The sequence below is a fragment of the Phalangium opilio genome, unplaced genomic scaffold (assembly GCF_054372755.1).
Source record: "Phalangium opilio isolate 3A_F unplaced genomic scaffold, DU_Popi_V2 ptg000046l_1, whole genome shotgun sequence".
Classification (NCBI taxonomy): domain Eukaryota; kingdom Metazoa; phylum Arthropoda; class Arachnida; order Opiliones; family Phalangiidae; genus Phalangium; species Phalangium opilio.
In genome coordinates, this window is record NW_028324169.1 from 1,852,867 (window position 1) to 1,871,937 (window position 19,071).

The 19,071-nt window shown below is 41.8% G+C and overlaps 15 non-coding genes across 15 annotated transcripts; all 15 read right to left on the reverse strand.

The window, feature by feature from the left end:
* Positions 1-1,141: 1,141 nt before the first annotated feature.
* On the reverse strand, positions 1,142-1,214 carry TRNAA-AGC (transfer RNA alanine (anticodon AGC)). The gene has a single exon. It is a non-coding gene; the product is annotated as a tRNA-Ala (tRNA).
* A 2,135-nt stretch (positions 1,215-3,349) lies between these two features.
* TRNAV-AAC (transfer RNA valine (anticodon AAC)) lies at positions 3,350-3,422 on the reverse strand. The gene has a single exon. It is a non-coding gene; the product is annotated as a tRNA-Val (tRNA).
* A 1,031-nt stretch (positions 3,423-4,453) lies between these two features.
* TRNAV-AAC (transfer RNA valine (anticodon AAC)) lies at positions 4,454-4,526 on the reverse strand. The gene has a single exon. It is a non-coding gene; the product is annotated as a tRNA-Val (tRNA).
* Positions 4,527-7,351: 2,825 nt separating this feature from the next.
* Positions 7,352-7,424, reverse strand: TRNAV-AAC (transfer RNA valine (anticodon AAC)). Its single transcript has one exon. It is a non-coding gene; the product is annotated as a tRNA-Val (tRNA).
* A 1,031-nt stretch (positions 7,425-8,455) lies between these two features.
* TRNAV-AAC (transfer RNA valine (anticodon AAC)) lies at positions 8,456-8,528 on the reverse strand. The gene has a single exon. It is a non-coding gene; the product is annotated as a tRNA-Val (tRNA).
* A 755-nt stretch (positions 8,529-9,283) lies between these two features.
* TRNAV-AAC (transfer RNA valine (anticodon AAC)) lies at positions 9,284-9,356 on the reverse strand. The gene has a single exon. It is a non-coding gene; the product is annotated as a tRNA-Val (tRNA).
* A 479-nt stretch (positions 9,357-9,835) lies between these two features.
* Positions 9,836-9,908, reverse strand: TRNAA-AGC (transfer RNA alanine (anticodon AGC)). Its single transcript has one exon. It is a non-coding gene; the product is annotated as a tRNA-Ala (tRNA).
* A 755-nt stretch (positions 9,909-10,663) lies between these two features.
* Positions 10,664-10,736, reverse strand: TRNAV-AAC (transfer RNA valine (anticodon AAC)). The gene has a single exon. It is a non-coding gene; the product is annotated as a tRNA-Val (tRNA).
* An 893-nt stretch (positions 10,737-11,629) lies between these two features.
* Positions 11,630-11,702, reverse strand: TRNAF-AAA (transfer RNA phenylalanine (anticodon AAA)). The gene has a single exon. It is a non-coding gene; the product is annotated as a tRNA-Phe (tRNA).
* Positions 11,703-11,905: 203 nt separating this feature from the next.
* Positions 11,906-11,978, reverse strand: TRNAV-AAC (transfer RNA valine (anticodon AAC)). Its single transcript has one exon. It is a non-coding gene; the product is annotated as a tRNA-Val (tRNA).
* A 3,881-nt stretch (positions 11,979-15,859) lies between these two features.
* Positions 15,860-15,932, reverse strand: TRNAV-AAC (transfer RNA valine (anticodon AAC)). The gene has a single exon. It is a non-coding gene; the product is annotated as a tRNA-Val (tRNA).
* Positions 15,933-15,997: 65 nt separating this feature from the next.
* On the reverse strand, positions 15,998-16,070 carry TRNAV-GAC (transfer RNA valine (anticodon GAC)). Its single transcript has one exon. It is a non-coding gene; the product is annotated as a tRNA-Val (tRNA).
* A 1,583-nt stretch (positions 16,071-17,653) lies between these two features.
* On the reverse strand, positions 17,654-17,726 carry TRNAV-AAC (transfer RNA valine (anticodon AAC)). Its single transcript has one exon. It is a non-coding gene; the product is annotated as a tRNA-Val (tRNA).
* Positions 17,727-18,067: 341 nt separating this feature from the next.
* TRNAV-AAC (transfer RNA valine (anticodon AAC)) lies at positions 18,068-18,140 on the reverse strand. The gene has a single exon. It is a non-coding gene; the product is annotated as a tRNA-Val (tRNA).
* Positions 18,141-18,619: 479 nt separating this feature from the next.
* TRNAV-AAC (transfer RNA valine (anticodon AAC)) lies at positions 18,620-18,692 on the reverse strand. Its single transcript has one exon. It is a non-coding gene; the product is annotated as a tRNA-Val (tRNA).
* Positions 18,693-19,071: the final 379 nt, after the last annotated feature.

A 19,071-nucleotide genomic window follows, 5' to 3' on the forward strand; every position in this document is an offset into this window, starting at 1 on the left:
TACCTTATTATTATGTCTAATCACGATGGTCCAAACATGTATCTATCAGGGCTCGAACCTGACACTTTTCGCGTGTTAGGCGGACGTGATAACCACTACACCATATATACTTGGCTATTGTGAGTTTTCGAAGAGATCTACCCTATTATTATGTCTAATCACGATGGTCCAAACACGTCCCTACCAGGGCTCGAACCTGGGACGTTCCGCGTGTAAGGCGGACGTGATAACCACTACACCATATATACTTGATTATTGTGAGTTTTCGAAGAGATCTACCTTATTATTATGTCTAATCACGATGGTCAAAACATGTCCCTACCAGGGCTCGAACCTGGGACCTGCCGCGTGTTAGAGGGACGTGGTAGCCACTGCACTATAGATACTTGTTAATATAAAGTTTTCGAAGAGAACTAGCTTATAACTATGTCTAATCACGTTGGTCAAAACATGTATCTATCAGGGCTCGAACCTGACACCTTCCGCGTGTTAGGCGGACGTGATAACCACTACATCATATATACTTGGTTATTATGAGTTTTCGAAGAGATCTACCTTATTATTATGTCTAATCACGATGGTCAAAACATGTATCTACCAGGGCTCGAACCTGGGACCTTCCGCGAGTTAGGCGGACGTGATAACCACCACACCATAGATACGTGTTAATATAAAGTTTTCGAAGAGATCCAGCTTATTACTATGTCTAATCACGATGGTCAAAACATGTATCTATCAGGGCTCAAACCTGACACTTTCCGCGTGTTAGGCGGACGTGATAACCACTACACAATAGATACTTGGTTATTATGAGTTTTCGAAGAGATCTACCTTATTATTATGTCTAATCACGATGGTCAAAACATGTATCTACCAGGGCTCGAACCTGGGACCTTCCGCGTGTTTGGCGGACGTGATAACTACTACACAATAGATACGTGTTAATATAAAGTTTTCGAAGAGATCAAGCTTATTGCTATGTCTCATCACGATGGTCAAAACATATATCTATCAGGGCTCGAACCTGACACCTTCCGCGTGTTAGGCGGACGTGATAACCACTACACCATAGATACTTGGTTATTGTGAGTTTTCGAAGAGATCTACCTTATTATTATGTCTAATCACGATGGTCAAAACATGTATCTACCAGGGCTCGAACCTGGGACCTTCCGCGTGCTTGGCGGACGTGATAACTACTACACAATAGATACGTGTTAATATAAAGTTTTCGAAGAGATCTAGCTTATTACTATGTCTAATCACGAAGGTCAAAACTTGTATCTATCAGGGCTCGCACCTGAAACCTTCCGCGTGTTTGTCGGACGTGATAACCACTACACCATAGATACTTGGTCATTGTGAGTTTTCGAAGAGATCTACCCTATTATTATGTCTAATCACGATGGTCCAAACACGTCCCTACCAGGGCTCGAACCTGGGACCTTCCGCGTGTTAGGCAGACGTGATAACCACTACACCATAGATACTTGATTATTGTGAGTTTTCGAAGAGATCTACCTTATTATTATGTCTAATCACGATGGTCAAAACATGTCCCTACCAGGGCTCGAACCTGGGACCTTCCGCGTGTTAGAGGGACGTGGTAGCCACTACACCATAGATACGTGTTAATATAAAGTTTTCGAAGAGATCTAGCGTATAACTATGTCTAATCACGTTGGTCAAAACATGTATCTATCAGGGCTCGAACCTGACACCTTCCGCGTGTTAGGCGAACGTGATAACCACTACATCATATATACTTGGTTATTATGAGTTCTCGAAGAGATCTACCTTATTATTATGTCTAATCACGATGGTCAAAACATGTATCTACCAGGGTTCGAACCTGGGACCTTCCGCGAGTTAGGCGGACGTGATAACCACCACACCATAGATACTTGGCTATTTTGAGTTTTCGAAGAGATCTACCTTATTACTATGTCTAATCACGATGGTCAAAGCATGAATCTATCAGGGCTCGAACCTGACACCTTGCGCGTGTTAGGCGGACGTGATAACCACTACACCATAGATACTTGGCTATTGTGAGTTTTCGAAGAGATCTACCTTATTATTATGTCTAATCACGATGGTCAAAACATGTATCTACCAGGGCTCGAACCTGGGACCTTCCGCGTGTTTGGCGGACGTGATAACTACTACACAATAGATACGTGTTAATATAAAGTTTTCGAAGAGATCAAGCTTATTATTATGTCTAATCACGATGGTCAAAACATGTATCTATCAGGGCTCGAACCTGACACCTTCCGCGTGTTAGGCGGACGTGATAACCACTACACCATAGATGCTTGGCTATTGTGAGTTTTCGAAGAGATCTACCTTATTACTATGTCTAATCACGATGGTCAAAGCATGAATCTATCAGGGCTCGAACCTGACACCTTGCGCGTGTTAGGCGGACGTGATAACCACTACACCATAGATACTTGGCTATTGTGAGTTTTCGAAGAGATCTACCTTATTATTATGTCTAATCACGATGGTCAAAACATGTATCTACCATGACTAGAACCTGGGACCTTCCGCGTGTTTGGCGGACGTGATAACTACTACACAATAGATACGTGTTAATATAAAGTTTTCGAAGAGATCAAGCTTATTACTATGTCTAATCACGATGGTCAAAACATGTATCTATCAAGGCTCGAACCTGACACCTTCCGCGTGTTAGGCGGACGTGATAACCACTACACCATAGATACTTGGTTATTGTGAGTTTTCGAAGAGATCTACCTTATTATTATGTCTAATCACGATGGTCAAAACATGTATCTACCAGGGCTCGAACCTGGGACCTTCCGCGTGCTTGGCGGACGTGATAACTACTTCACAATAGATACCGGTTAATATAAAGTTTTCGAAGAGATCTAGCTTATTACTATGTCTAATCACGATGGTCAAAACATGTATCTATCAGGGCTCGCACCTGAAACCTTCCGCGTGTTAGGCGGACGTGATAACCACTACACCATAGTTACTTGGTCATTGTGAGTTTTCGAAGAGATCTACCCTATTATTATGTCTAATCACGATGGTCCAAACACGTCCTTACCAGGGCTCGAACCTGGGACCTTCCGCGTGTTAGGCGGACGTGATAACCACTACATCATATATACTTGGTTATTATGAGTTTTCGAAGAGATCTACCTTATTATTACGTCTAATCACGATGGTCAAAACATGTATCTACCAGGGCTCGAACCTGCGACCATCCGCGAGTTAGGCGGACGTGATAACCACCACACCATAGATACGTGTTAATATAAAGTTTTCGAGGAGATCCAGCTTATTACTATGTCTAATCACGATGGTCAAAACATGTATCTATCAGGGTTCGAACCTGACACCTTCCGCGTGTTAGGCGGACGTGATAACCACTACACCATAGATACTTGGCTATTGTAAGTTTTCGAAGAGATCTACCTTATTATTATGTCTAATCACGATGGTCAAAACATGTCCCTACCAGCGCTCAAACCTGGGACCTTCCGCGTGTTAAGCAGACGTGATAACCACCACACCATAGATACGTGTAAATATAAAGTTTTCGAAGAGATCCAGCTTATTACTATGTCTAATCACGATGGTCATAACATGTAGCTATCAGGGCTCGAACCTGACACTTTTCGCGTGTTAGGCGGACGTGATAACCACTACACCATAGATACTTGGCTATTGGGAGTTTTCGAAGAGATCTACTTTATTATTATGTCTAATCACGATGGTCAAAACATGTCCCTACCAGGGCTCGAACCTGGGACCTTCCGCGTGTTAGGCGGACGTGGTAGCCACTACACCATAGATACGTGTTAATATAAAGTTTTCGAAGAGATCTAGCTTATAACTATGTCTAATCAAGATGGTCAAAACATGTATCTATCAGGGCTCGAACCTGACACCTTCCGCGTGTAAGGCGGACGTGATAACCACTACATCATATATACTTGGTTATTATGAGTTTTCGAAGAGATCTACCTTATTATTATGTCTAATCACGATGGTCAAAACATGTATCTACCAGCGCTCAAACCTGGGACCTTCCGTGTGTTAGGCGGACGTGATAACCACTACACCATAGATACTTGGTTATTGTGAGTTTTCGAAGAGATCTACCTTATTATTTTGTCAAATCACGATGGTCTAAACATGTATCTACCAGGGCTCGAACCAGGGACCTTCCCAGTGTTAGGCGGACGTGGTAGCCACTTCACCATAGATACGTGTTAATATAAAGTTTTCGAAGAGATCTAGCTTATAACTATGTCTAATCACGATGGTCAAAACACTTATCTATCAGGGCTCGAACCTGACACCTTGCGCGTGTTAGGCGGACGTGATAACCACTACACAATAGATACGTGTTAATATAAAGTTTTCGAAGAGATCTAGCTTATAACTATGTCTAATCACGATGGTCAAAACATGTATCTACCAGGGCTCGAACCTGGGACCTTCTGCGTGTTAGGCGGACGTGATAACCACTACACCATAGATACTTGGTTATTGTGAGTTTTCGAAGAGATCTAACTTATAATTATGTCTAATCACGATGGTTAAAACATGTATCTACCAGGGCTCGAACCTGGGACCTTCCGCTTGTTAGGCGGACGTGATAACTACTACACAATAGATACGTGTTAATATAAAGTTTTCGAAGAGATCTAGCTTATAAGTATGTCTAATCACGTTGGTCAAAACATGTATCTATCAGGGCTCGAACCTGACACCTTCCGCGTGTTAGGCGGACGTGGTAGCCACTACATCATATATATTTGGTTATTATGAGTTTTCGAAGAGATCTACCTTATTACTATGTCTAATCACGATGGTCAAAGCATGAATCTATCAGGGCTCGAACCTGACACCTTGCGCGTGTTAGGCGGACGTGATAACCACTACACCATAGATACTTGGCTATTGTGAGTTTTCGAAGAGATCTACCTTATTATTATGTCTAATCACGATGGTCAAAACATGTATCTACCAGGGCTCGAACCTGGGACCTTCCGCGTGTTTGGCGGACGTGATAACTACTACACAATAGATACGTGTTAATATAAAGTTTTCGAAGAGATCAAGCTTATTACTATGTCTAATCACGATGGTCAAAACATGTATCCATCAGGGCTCGAACCTGACACCTTCCGCGTGTTAGGCGGACGTGATAACCACTACACCATAGATACTTGGCTATTGTGAGTTTTCGAAGAGATCTACCTTATTACTATGTCTAATCACGATTGTCAAAGCATGAATCTATCAGGGCTCGAACCTAACACCTTGCGCGTGTTAGGCGGACGTGATAACCACTACACCATAGATACTTGGCTATTGTGAGTTTTCGAAGAGATCTACCTTATTATTATGTCTAATCACGATGGCCAAAACATGTATCTACCATGGCTCGAACCTGGGACCTTCCGCGTGTTTGGCGGACGTGATAACTACTACACAATAGATACGTGTTAATATAAAGTTTTCGAAGAGATCAAGCTTATTATTATGTCTAATCACGATGGTCAAAACATGTCCCTACCAGGGCTCGAACCTGGGACCTTCCGCGTGTTAGAGGGACGTGGTAGCCACTACACCATAGATACGTGTTAATATAAAGTTTTCGAAGAGATCTAGCGTATAACTATGTCTAATCACGTTGGTCAAAACATGTATCTATCAGGGCTCGAACCTGACACCTTCCGCGTGTTAGGCGAACGTGATAACCACTACATCATATATACTTGGTTATTATGAGTTTTCGAAGAGATCTACCTTATTATTATGTCTAATCACGATGGTCAAAACATGTATCTACCAGGGTTCGAACCTGGGACCTTCCGCGAGTTAGGCGGACGTGATAACCACCACACCATAGATACTTGGCTATTTTGAGTTTTCGAAGAGATCTACCTTATTACTATGTCTAATCACGATGGTCAAAGCATGAATCTATCAGGGCTCGAACCTGACACCTTGCGCGTGTTAGGCGGACGTGATAACCACTACACCATAGATACTTGGCTATTGTGAGTTTTCGAAGAGATCTACCTTATTATTATGTCTAATCACGATGGTCAAAACATGTATCTACCAGGGCTCGAACCTGGGACCTTCCGCGTGTTTGGCGGACGTGATAACTACTACACAATAGATACGTGTTAATATAAAGTTTTCGAAGAGATCAAGCTTATTATTATGTCTAATCACGATGGTCAAAACATGTATCTATCAGGGCTCGAACCTGACACCTTCCGCGTGTTAGGCGGACGTGATAACCACTACACCATAGATGCTTGGCTATTGTGAGTTTTCGAAGAGATCTACCTTATTACTATGTCTAATCACGATGGTCAAAGCATGAATCTATCAGGGCTCGAACCTGACACCTTGCGCGTGTTAGGCGGACGTGATAACCACTACACCATAGATACTTGGCTATTGTGAGTTTTCGAAGAGATCTACCTTATTATTATGTCTAATCACGATGGTCAAAACATGTATCTACCATGACTAGAACCTGGGACCTTCCGCGTGTTTGGCGGACGTGATAACTACTACACAATAGATACGTGTTAATATAAAGTTTTCGAAGAGATCAAGCTTATTACTATGTCTAATCACGATGGTCAAAACATGTATCTATCAAGGCTCGAACCTGACACCTTCCGCGTGTTAGGCGGACGTGATAACCACTACACCATAGATACTTGGTTATTGTGAGTTTTCGAAGAGATCTACCTTATTATTATGTCTAATCACGATGGTCAAAACATGTATCTACCAGGGCTCGAACCTGGGACCTTCCGCGTGCTTGGCGGACGTGATAACTACTTCACAATAGATACCGGTTAATATAAAGTTTTCGAAGAGATCTAGCTTATTAATATGTCTAATCACGATGGTCAAAACATGTATCTATCAGGGCTCGCACCTGAAACCTTCCGCGTGTTAGGCGGACGTGATAACCACTACACCATAGTTACTTGGTCATTGTGAGTTTTCGAAGAGATCTACCCTATTATTATGTCTAATCACGATGGTCCAAACACGTCCTTACCAGGGCTCGAACCTGGGACCTTCCGCGTGTTAGGCGGACGTGATAACCACTACATCATATATACTTGGTTATTATGAGTTTTCGAAGAGATCTACCTTATTATTACGTCTAATCACGATGGTCAAAACATGTATCTACCAGGGCTCGAACCTGCGACCATCCGCGAGTTAGGCGGACGTGATAACCACCACACCATAGATACGTGTTAATATAAAGTTTTCGAGGAGATCCAGCTTATTACTATGTCTAATCACGATGGTCAAAACATGTATCTATCAGGGTTCGAACCTGACACCTTCCGCGTGTTAGGCGGACGTGATAACCACTACACCATAGATACTTGGCTATTGTAAGTTTTCGAAGAGATCTACCTTATTATTATGTCTAATCACGATGGTCAAAACATGTCCCTACCAGCGCTCAAACCTGGGACCTTCCGCGTGTTAGGCAGACGTGATAACCACCACACCATAGATACGTGTAAATATAAAGTTTTCGAAGAGATCCAGCTTATTACTATGTCTAATCACGATGGTCATAACATGTAGCTATCAGGGCTCGAACCTGACACCTTTCGCGTGTTAGGCGGACGTGATAACCACTACACCATAGATACTTGGCTATTGGGAGTTTTCGAAGAGATCTACTTTATTATTATGTCTAATCACGATGGTCAAAACATGTCCCTACCAGGGCTCGAACCTGGGACCTTCCGCGTGTTAGGCGGACGTGGTAGCCACTACACCATAGATACGTGTTAATATAAAGTTTTCGAAGAGATCTAGCTTATAACTATGTCTAATCAAGATGGTCAAAACATGTATCTATCAGGGCTCGAACCTGACACCTTCCGCGTGTAAGGCGGACGTGATAACCACTACATCATATATACTTGGTTATTATGAGTTTTCGAAGAGATCTACCTTATTATTATGTCTAATCACGATGGTCAAAACATGTATCTACCAGCGCTCAAACCTGGGACCTTCCGTGTGTTAGGCGGACGTGATAACCACTACACCATAGATACTTGGTTATTGTGAGTTTTCGAAGAGATCTACCTTATTATTTTGTCAAATCACGATGGTCTAAACATGTATCTACCAGGGCTCGAACCAGGGACCTTCCCAGTGTTAGGCGGACGTGGTAGCCACTTCACCATAGATACGTGTTAATATAAAGTTTTCGAAGAGATCTAGCTTATAACTATGTCTAATCACGATGGTCAAAACACTTATCTATCAGGGCTCGAACCTGACACCTTGCGCGTGTTAGGCGGACGTGATAACCACTACACAATAGATACGTGTTAATATAAAGTTTTCGAAGAGATCTAGCTTATAACTATGTCTAATCACGATGGTCAAAACATGTATCTACCAGGGCTCGAACCTGGGACCTTCTGCGTGTTAGGCGGACGTGATAACCACTACACCATAGATACTTGGTTATTGTGAGTTTTGGAAGAGATATAACTTATAATTATGTCTAATCACGATGGTCAAAACATGTATCTACCAGGGCTCGAACCTGGGACCTTCCGCTTGTTAGGCGGACGTGATAACTACTACACAATAGATACGTGTTAATATAAAGTTTTCGAAGAGATCTAGCTTATAAGTATGTCTAATCACGTTGGTCAAAACATGTATCTATCAGGGCTCGAACCTGACACCTTCCGCGTGTTAGGCGGACGTGGTAGCCACTACATCATATATACTTGGTTATTATGAGTTTTCGAAGAGATCTACCTTATTATTATGTCTAATCACGATGGTCAAAACATGTATCTACCAGGGTTCGAACCTGGGACCTTCCGCGAGTTAGGCGGACGTGATAACCACCACACCATAGATACTTGGCTATTGTGAGTTTTCGAAGAGATCTACCTTATTACTATGTCTAATCACGATGGTCAAAGCATGAATCTATCAGGGCTCGAACCTGACACCTTGCGCGTGTTAGGCGGACGTGATAACCACTACACCATAGATACTTGGCTATTGTGAGTTTTCGAAGAGATCTACCTTATTATTATGTCTAATCACGATGGTCAAAACATGTATCTACCAGGGCTCGAACCTGGGACCTTCCGCGTGTTTGGCGGACGTGATAACTACTACACAATAGATACGTGTTAATATAAAGTTTTCGAAGACATCAAGCTTATTACTATGTCTAATCACGATGGTCAAAACATGTATCTATCAGGGCTCGAACCTGACACCTTCCGCGTGTTAGGCGGACGTGATAACCACTACACCATAGATACTTGGCTATTGTGAGTTTTCGAAGAGATCTACCTTATTACTATGTCTAATCACGATTGTCAAAGCATGAATCTATCAGGGCTCGAACCTAACACCTTGCGCGTGTTAGGCGGACGTGATAACCACTACACCATAGATACTTGGCTATTGTGAGTTTTCGAAGAGATCTACCTTATTATTATGTCTAATCACGATGGCCAAAACATGTATCTACCATGGCTCGAACCTGGGACCTTCCGCGTGTTTGGCGGACGTGATAACTACTACACAATAGATACGTGTTAATATAAAGTTTTCGAAGAGATCAAGCTTATTACTATGTCTAATCACGATGGTCAAAACATGTATCTATCAAGGCTCGAACCTGACACCTTCCGCGTGTTAGGCGGACGTGATAACCACTACACCATAGATACTTGGTTATTGTGAGTTTTCGAAGAGATCTACCTTATTATTATGTCTAATCACGATGGTCAAAACATGTATCTACCAGGGCTCGAACCTGGGACCTTCCGCGTGCTTGGCGGACGTGATAACTACTACACAATAGATACCGGTTAATATAAAGTTTTCGAAGAGATCTAGCTTATTACTATGTCTAATCACGATGGTCAAAACATGTATCTATCAGGGCTCGCACCTGAAACCTTCCGCGTGTTAGGCGGACGTGATAACCACTACACCATAGTTACCTGGTCATTGTGAGTTTTCGAAGAGATCTACCCTATTATTATGTCTAATCACGATGGTCCAAACACGTCCTTACCAGGGCTCGAACCTGGGACCTTCCGCGTGTTAGGCGGACGTGATAACCACTACACCATGGATACTTGATTATTGTGAGTTTTCGAAGAGATCTACCTTATTATTATGTCTAATCACGATGGTCAAAACATGTCCCTACCAGGGCTCGAACCTGGGACTTTCCGCGTGTTAGAGGGACGTGGTAGCCACTACACCATAGATACGTGTTAATATAAAGTTTTCGAAGAGATCTAGCTTATAACTATGTCTAATCACGTTGGTCAAAACATGTATCTATCAGGGCTCGAACCTGACACCTTCCGCGTGTTAGGCGGACGTGATAACCACTACATCATATATACTTGGTTATTATGAGTTTTCGAAGAGATCTACCTTATTATTATGTCTAATCACGATGGTCAAAACATGTATCTACCAGGGCTCGAGCCTGCGACCATCCGCGAGCTAGGCGGACGTGATAACCACCACACCATAGATACGTGTTAATATAAAGTTTTCGAAGAGATCCAGCTTATTACTATGTCTAATCACGATGGTCAAAACATGTATCTATCAGGGTTCGAACCTGACACCTTCCGCGTGTTAGGCGGACGTGATAACCACTACACCATAGATACTTGGCTATTGTAAGTTTTCGAAGAGATCTACCTTATTATTATGTCTAATCACGATGGTCAAAACATGTCCCTACCAGCGCTCAAACCTGGGACCTTCCGCGCGTTAGGCAGACGTGATAACCACTACACCATAGATACGTGTTAATATAAGGTTTTCGAAGAGATTCAGCTTATTACTATGTCTAATCACGATGGTCCAAACATGTATATATCACGGCTCGAACCTGACACCTTTCGCGTGTTAGGCGGACGTGATAACCACTACACCATATATACTTGGCTATTGGGAGTTTTCGAAGAGATCTACCTTATTATTATGTCTAATCACGATGGTCAAAACATGTCCCTACCAGCGCTCAAACCTGGGACCTTCCGCGTGTTAGGCAGACGTGATAACCACCACACCATAGATACGTGTTAATATAAAGTTTTCGAAGAGATCCAGCTTATTACTATGTCTAATCACGATGGTCATAACATGTAGCTATCAGGGCTCGAACCTGACACCTTTCGGGTGTTAGGCGGACGTGATAACCACTACACCATAGATACTTGGCTATTGGGAGTTTTCGAAGAGATCTACCTTATTATTATGTCTAATCACGATGGTCAAAACATGTCCCTACCAGGTTTCGAACCTGGGACCTTCCGCGTGTTAGGCGGACGTGGTAGCCACTACACCATAGATACTTGGTTATTGTGAGTTTTCGAAGAGATCTACCTTATTATTATGTCTAATCACGATGGTCAAAACATGTATCTACCAGCGCTCAAACCTGGGACCTTCCGTGTGTTAGGCGGACGTGATAATCACTACACCATAGATACTTGGTTATTGTGAGTTTTCGAAGAGATCTACCTTATTATTTTGTCAAATCACGATGGTCTAAACATGTATCTACCAGGGCTCGAACCTGGGACCTTCCGAGTTTTAGGCGGACGTGGTAGCCACTACACCATAGATACGTGTTAATATAAAGTTTTCGAAGAGATCTAGCTTATAACTATGTCTAATCACGATGGTCAAAACACTTATCTATCAGGGCTCGAACCTGACACCTTGCGCGTGTTAGGCGGACGTGATAACCACTACACAATAGATACGTGTTAATATAAAGTTTTCGAAGAGATCTAGCTTATAACTATGTCTAATCACGATGGTCAAAACATGTATCTACCAGGGCTCGAACCCGGGACATTCCGCGTGTTAGGCGGACGTGATAACCACTACACCATAGATACTTGGTTATTGTGAGTTTTCGAAGAGATCTACCTTATTATTATGTCTAATCACGATGGTCAAAACATGTAACTATCAGGGCTCGAACCTGACACCTTGCGCGTGTTAGGCGGACGTGATAACCACTACACCATAGATACTTGGCTATTGTGAGTTTTCGAAGAGATCTAACTTATAATTGTGTCTAATCACGATGGTCAAAACATGTATCTACCAGGGCTCGAACCTGGGACCTTCCGCTTGTTAGGCGGACGTGATAAATACTACACAATAGATACGTGTTAATATAAAGTTTTCGAAGAGATCTAGCTTATAACTATGTCTAATCACGATGGTCAAAACACTTATCTATCAGGGCTCGAACCTGAGACTTTCCGCGTGTTAGGCGGACGTGATAACCACTACAACATAGATACTTGGTTATTCTAAGTTTTCAAAGAGATCTACCTTATTATTATGTCTAATCACGATGGTCAAAACATGTCCCTACCAGCGCTCGAACCTGGGACCTTCCGCGTGTTAGGCGGACGTGATAACCACTACACCATAGATACGTGTTAATATAAAGTTTTCGAAGAGATCCAGCTTATTACTATGTCTAATCACGATGGTCATAACATGTAGCTATCAGGGCTCGAACCTGACACCTTTCGCTTGTTAGGCGGACGTGATAACCACTACACCATAGATACTTGGCTATTGGGAGTTTTCGAAGAGATCTACCTTATTATTATGTCTAATCACGATGGGCAAAACATGTATCTACCAGGGCTCGAACCTGGGACCTTCCGCGTGTTAGGCGGACGTGGTAGCCACTACACCATAGATACGTGTTAATATAAAGTTTTCGAAGAGATCTAGCTTATAACTATGTCTAATCACGATGGTCAAAACATGTATCTATCAGGGCTCGAACCTGACACCTTCCGCGTTTAAGGCGGACGTGATAACCACTACATCATATTCTAGAGGGCCGGTAGGCCCTTCTAGATAAGATCCCACACCCTCCCGTAATGTTAAATGAAAATTCACAGATTTTCGCCGATTTTCCCATAGGAATAACATGGGGTTTTTGGTGCTCCTGTACATCGAATCATTTAAAAACTACATGGGAGTTAGCTTTCGGAATACTTTTAAATTAACAAGTAACTATTCAAGGTGTGCCTTTTTCAAGTTTCACCAAATTTAATTAAGTCTAAGTATGTTAATTTCATTAAAAATGTAAGTACCTCAAAAGATAATTCTACAGCAGACGACGCTAATTGTTCGTTACTCTACAGTAGACGACGCTAATTTGCCATTTCACCGCCTTGAAACTTTAACTTGATATTTTTAAATAAATATAACACTATATTTATTAAAAACTTCTCTGGCGGGTCTAATTTTCGTTTAATTATGTGTCTCGGTTGAAATTCTATACTTAAGATACCTTTTTAATTTATATTTTAGATGTTAGTTTCGACCAAGGCTTAAGTTGCCTTACTTAGGCCATGGATTTATAATAGGAGCTTACGCTTCATGGATATTTCCCTGTAGCCTTCAGTAAGGCATTTTGATTTTAAACACATTTATGTCACAAAAATTCGCGCGGGTGGGGACGTAGAAATTGAAGCAAACTTTTTTCTTTAGGCGCGCGCGATCGCGCGCTATTCAAAATTTGAACTCGATCACGTGAAAAACTTCAATCCCCCTCTGAATTTGCCTCAAATTCTACGTCACAAACGCGCGTGCCAGGCTGGTACTATTTTAGACGAGGAATAAATGTTGTGCGCATTTTAAGGTGAGTGAAATATCCAGGAAGCGTAAGCTTCTATTCTAAATCCATGCTTAGGCAGACTATTGAGTGAGTCTATGCAATGGGTGATTGTAAAAGCTGGAAGGATAGATGGATCAGTGTTGGAAATAAGGATATTTTTAAAACTGGACCTGTGGCCTAGGTATTTTAATTAAAATAACTGTCCACGGTGCCAATCACTGTAAACGTACAAGGGCAGTGCACGCAATGTCATGGATAATTGCAATCGTAAAGTGGACTGTAAAAGATACGGCTTTGATAGTTTAAAATCGTGGCAGGTTTGTTTTGAAGTTGACTATAAAGCTCGGGTTCTAAAACGAATTGTGAGCCGTATCATATAAGAATTAGTAAAAGTGTAGAACCATTTTTAACCTCGTCCTAGAAGTGAAAAATTTCGCATTTCAGGCAAATATTATTTTATAATAGATTAATACAAATAAAGACTGAAGGAACAGATATTATATAAAAAAGGACTTGGTTTGCCCAAGCCTAAAAAACAAAACGATAAGAGTTTTTTCCAGTTGACTGAAGCGCGGATATTTTATTTTTCTATATAATTTTAAAGACAATCTGTATTTTACTACTCTTTGATTTAATCTCCTGATTTTACTGGTAATGGATTTATTTCCTATAAATTAATTGAAATAAAATATTATCTCACATTTTTCATGATAAAATTTTTACGAAAATGGAATTGTTGTTGAAAAATCTGAGATAAGATATTTTATTTCAATTAATTTATAGGAAATAAATCCATTACCAGTAAAATCAGGAGATTGATTTAAAGAGTAGTAAAATACAGATTGTCCTTAAAATTATATATAAAAATAAAATATCCGCGCTTCAGTCAACTGGAAAAAACTCTTATCGTTTTGTTTTTTAGGCTTGGGCAAACCAAGTCCTTTTTTATATAATCTACTTTGTTATTATGAGTTTTCGAAAATATCTACCTTATTATTATGTCTAATCACGATGGTCAAAACATGTATCTACCAGCGCTCAAACCTGGGACCTTCCGTGTGTTAGGCGGACGTAATAACCACTACACCATAGATACTTGATTATTGTGAGTTTTCGAAGAGATCTACCTTATTATTTTGTCAAATCACGATGGTCTAAACATGTATCTACCAGGGCTCGAACCTGGGACCTTCCGAGTGTTAGGCGGACGTGGTAGCCACTACACCATAGATACGTGTTAATATAAAGTTTTCGAAGAGATCTAGCTTATAACTATGTCTAATCACGATGGTCAAAACACTTATCTATCATGGCTCGAACCTGACACCTTGCGCGTGTTAGGCGGACGTGATAACCACTACACAATAGATACGTGTTAATATAAGGTTTTCGAAGAGATCTAGCTTATTACTATGTCTAATCACGATGGTCAAAACATGTCCCTACCAGGGCTCGAACCTGGGACCTTCAGCGTGTTAGGCGGACGTGATAACCACTACACCATAGATACGTTTCAATATAAACTTTTCGAAGAGATCTAGCTTATTACTATGTCTAATCACGATAGTCATAACATGTATCTACCACGGCTCGAACCTGGGACCTTCCGCGTGTTAGGCGGACGTGATAACCACTACACCATAGATACTTGGTTATTGTGAGTTTTCGAAGAGATCTACCTTATTATTATGACTAATCACGATGGTCAAAACATGTTACTATCAGGGCTCGAACCTGACACCTTGCGCGTGTTAAGCGGACGTGATAACCACTACACCATAGATACTTGGCTATTGTGAGTTTTCGAAGAGATCTAACTTATAATTATGTCTAATCACGATGGTCAAAACATGTATCTACTAGGGCTCGAACCTGGGACCTTCCGCTTGTTAGGCGGACGTGATAACTACTACACAATAGATACGTGTTAATATAAAGTTTTCGAAGAGATCTAGCTTATAACTATGTCTAATCACGATGGTCAAAACACTTATCTATCAGGGCTCGAACCTGAGACCTTCCGCGTGTTAGGCGGACGTGATAACCACTACAACATAGATACTTGGTTATTCTAAGTTTTCGAAGAGATCTACCTTATTATTATGTCTAATCACGATGGTCCAAACATGTCCCTACCAGGGCTTGAACCTGGGACCTTCCGCGTGTTAGGCGGACGTGATAACCACTACACCATAGATACTTGGTTATTGTGAGTTTTCGAAGAGATCTACCTTATTATTATGTCTAATCACGATGGTCAAAACATGTATCAACCAGGGCTCGAACCTGGGACCTTCCGCGTGTCAGGCGGACGTGATAACCACCACACCATACATACGTGTTAATATAAAGTTTTCGAAGAGATCCAGCTTATTACTATGTCTAATCACGATGGTCATAACATGTAGCTATCAGGGCTCGAACCTGACACCTTTCGCGTGTTAGGCGGACGTGATAACCACTACACCATAGATACTTGGCTATTGGGAGTTTTCGAAGAGATCTACTTTATTATTATGTCTAATCAGGATGGTCAAAACATGTCCCTAATAGGGCTCGAACCTGGGACCTTCCGTGTGTTAGGCGGATGTGATAACCACTACACCATAGATACTTGGTTATTGTGAGTTTTCGAAGAGATCTACCTTCTTATTTTGTCAAATCACGATGGTCTAAACATGTATCTACCAGGGCTCGAACCTGGGACCTTCCGAGTGTTAGGCGGACGTGGTAGCCACTACACCATAGATACGTGTTAATATAAAGTTTTCGAAGAGATCTAGCTTATTACTATGTCTAATCACGATGGTCAAAACACTTATCTATCAGGGCTCGAACCTGAGACCTTCCGCGTGTAAAGCGAACGTGATAACCACTACACCATAGATACTTGGTTATTCTGAGTTTTCGAAGAGATTTACCTTATTATTATGTCTAATCACGATGGTCAAAACATGTCCCTACCAGCGCTCAAACCTGCGACCTTCCGCGTGTTAGGCAGACGTGATAACCACAACACCATAGATACGTGTTAAGATAAAGTTTTCGAAAAGATTCAGCTTATTACTATGTCTAATCACGATGGTCAAAACATGTATCTATCAGTGCTCGAACCTGACACCTTCCGCGTGTTAGGCGGACGTGATAACCACTACACCATAGATACTTGGTTATTGTGAGTTTTCGAAGAGATCTACCTTATTATTATGTCTAATCACGATGGTCAAAACATGTCCCTACCAGCGCTCAAACCTGCGACCTTCCGCGTGTTAGGCAGACGTGATAACCACAACACCATAGATACGTGTTAAGATAAAGTTTTCGAAGAGATTCAGCTTATTACTATGTCTAATCACGATGGTCATAACATGTAGCTATCAGGGCTCGAACCTGACACCTTTCGCGTGTTAGGCGGACGTGATAACCACTACACCATAGATACTTGGCTATTGGGAGTTTTCGAAGAGATCTACCTTATTATTATGTCTAATCACGATGGTCAAAACATGTCCCTACCAGGGCTCGAACCTGAGACCTTCCGCGGGTTAGGCGGACGTGGTAGCCACTACACCATAGATACGTGTTAATATAAAGTTTTCGAAGAGATCTAGCTTATAACTATGTCTAATCACGATGGACAAAACATGTATCTATCAGGGCTCGAACCTGACACCTTCCGCGTGTTAGGCGGACGTGATAACCACTACATCATATATACTTGGTTAGTATGAGTTTTCGAAGAGATCTACCTTATTATTATGTCTAATCACGATGGTCAAAACATGTATCTACCAGGGCTCGAACCTGGGACCATCCGCGTGTTAGGCGGACGTGATAACCACCACACAAGAGATACGTGTTAATATAAAGTTTTCGAAGAGATCCAGCTTATTACTATGTCTAATCACGATGGTCAAAACATGTATCTATCAGGGCTCGAACCTGACACCTTCCGCGTGTTAGGCGGACGTGATAACCACTACACCATAGATACTTGGCTATTGTGAGTTTTCGAAGAGATCTACCTTATTACTATGTCTAATCACGATGGTCATAACATGTAGCCATCAGGGCTCGAACCTGACACCTTTCGCGTGTTAGGCGGACGTGATAACCACTACACCATAGATACTTGGCTATTGGGAGTTTTCGAAGAGATCTACCTTATTATTATGTCTAATCACGATGGTCAAAACATGTCCCTACCAGGGCTCGAACCTGGGACCATCCGCGTGTTAGGCGGACGTGATAACCACCACACAAGAGATACGTGTTAATATAAAGTTTTCGAAGAGATCAAGCTTATTACTATGTCTAATCATGATGGTCAAAACATGTATCTATCAGGGCTCGAACCTGACACCTTCCGCGTGTTAGGCGGACGTGATAACCACTACACCATAGATACTTGGCTATTGTGAGTTTTCGAAGAGATCTACCTTATTATTATGTCTAATCACGATGGTCAAAACATGTCCCTACCAGCGCTCAAACCTGGGACCTTCCGCGTGTTAGGCAGACGTGATAACCACTACACCATAGATACGTGTTAATATTAAGTTTTCGAAGAGATCCAGCTTATTACTATGTCTAATCACGATGGTCCAAACATGTATCTATCAGTTCTTGAACCTGGGACCTTCCGCGTGTAAAGCGGACGTGATAACAACTACACCATAGATACTTGGTTAATATGAGTTTTCGAAGAGATCTACCTTATTATTATGTCTAATCACGATGGTCAAAACATGTATCTACCAGGGCTCGAACCTGGGACCATCCGCGTGTTAGGCGGACGTGATAACCACCACACAAGAGATACGTGTTAATATAAAGTTTTCGAAGAGATCCAGCTTATTACTATGTCTAATCACGATGGTCAAAACATGTATCTATCAGGGCTCGAACCTGACACCTTCCGCGTGTTAGGCGGACGTGATAACCACTACACCATAGATACTTGGCTATTGTGAGTTTTCGAAGAGATCTACCTTATTACTATGTCTAATCACGATGGTCATAACATGTAGCCATCAGGGCTCGAACCTGACACCTTTCGCGTGTTAGGCGGACGTGATAACCACTACACCATAGATACGTGTTAATATAAAGTTTTCGAAGAGATCCAGCTTATTACTATGTCTAATCACGATGGTCCAAACATGTATCTATCCGGGCTCGAACCTGGGACCTTCCGCGTGTAAAGCGGACGTGATAACCACTACACCATAGATACTTGGTTATTGTGGGTTTTCGAAGAGATCTACCCTATTATTATGTCTAATCACGATGGTCCAAACATGTCCCTACCAGGGCTCGAACCAGGGACCTTCCGTGTG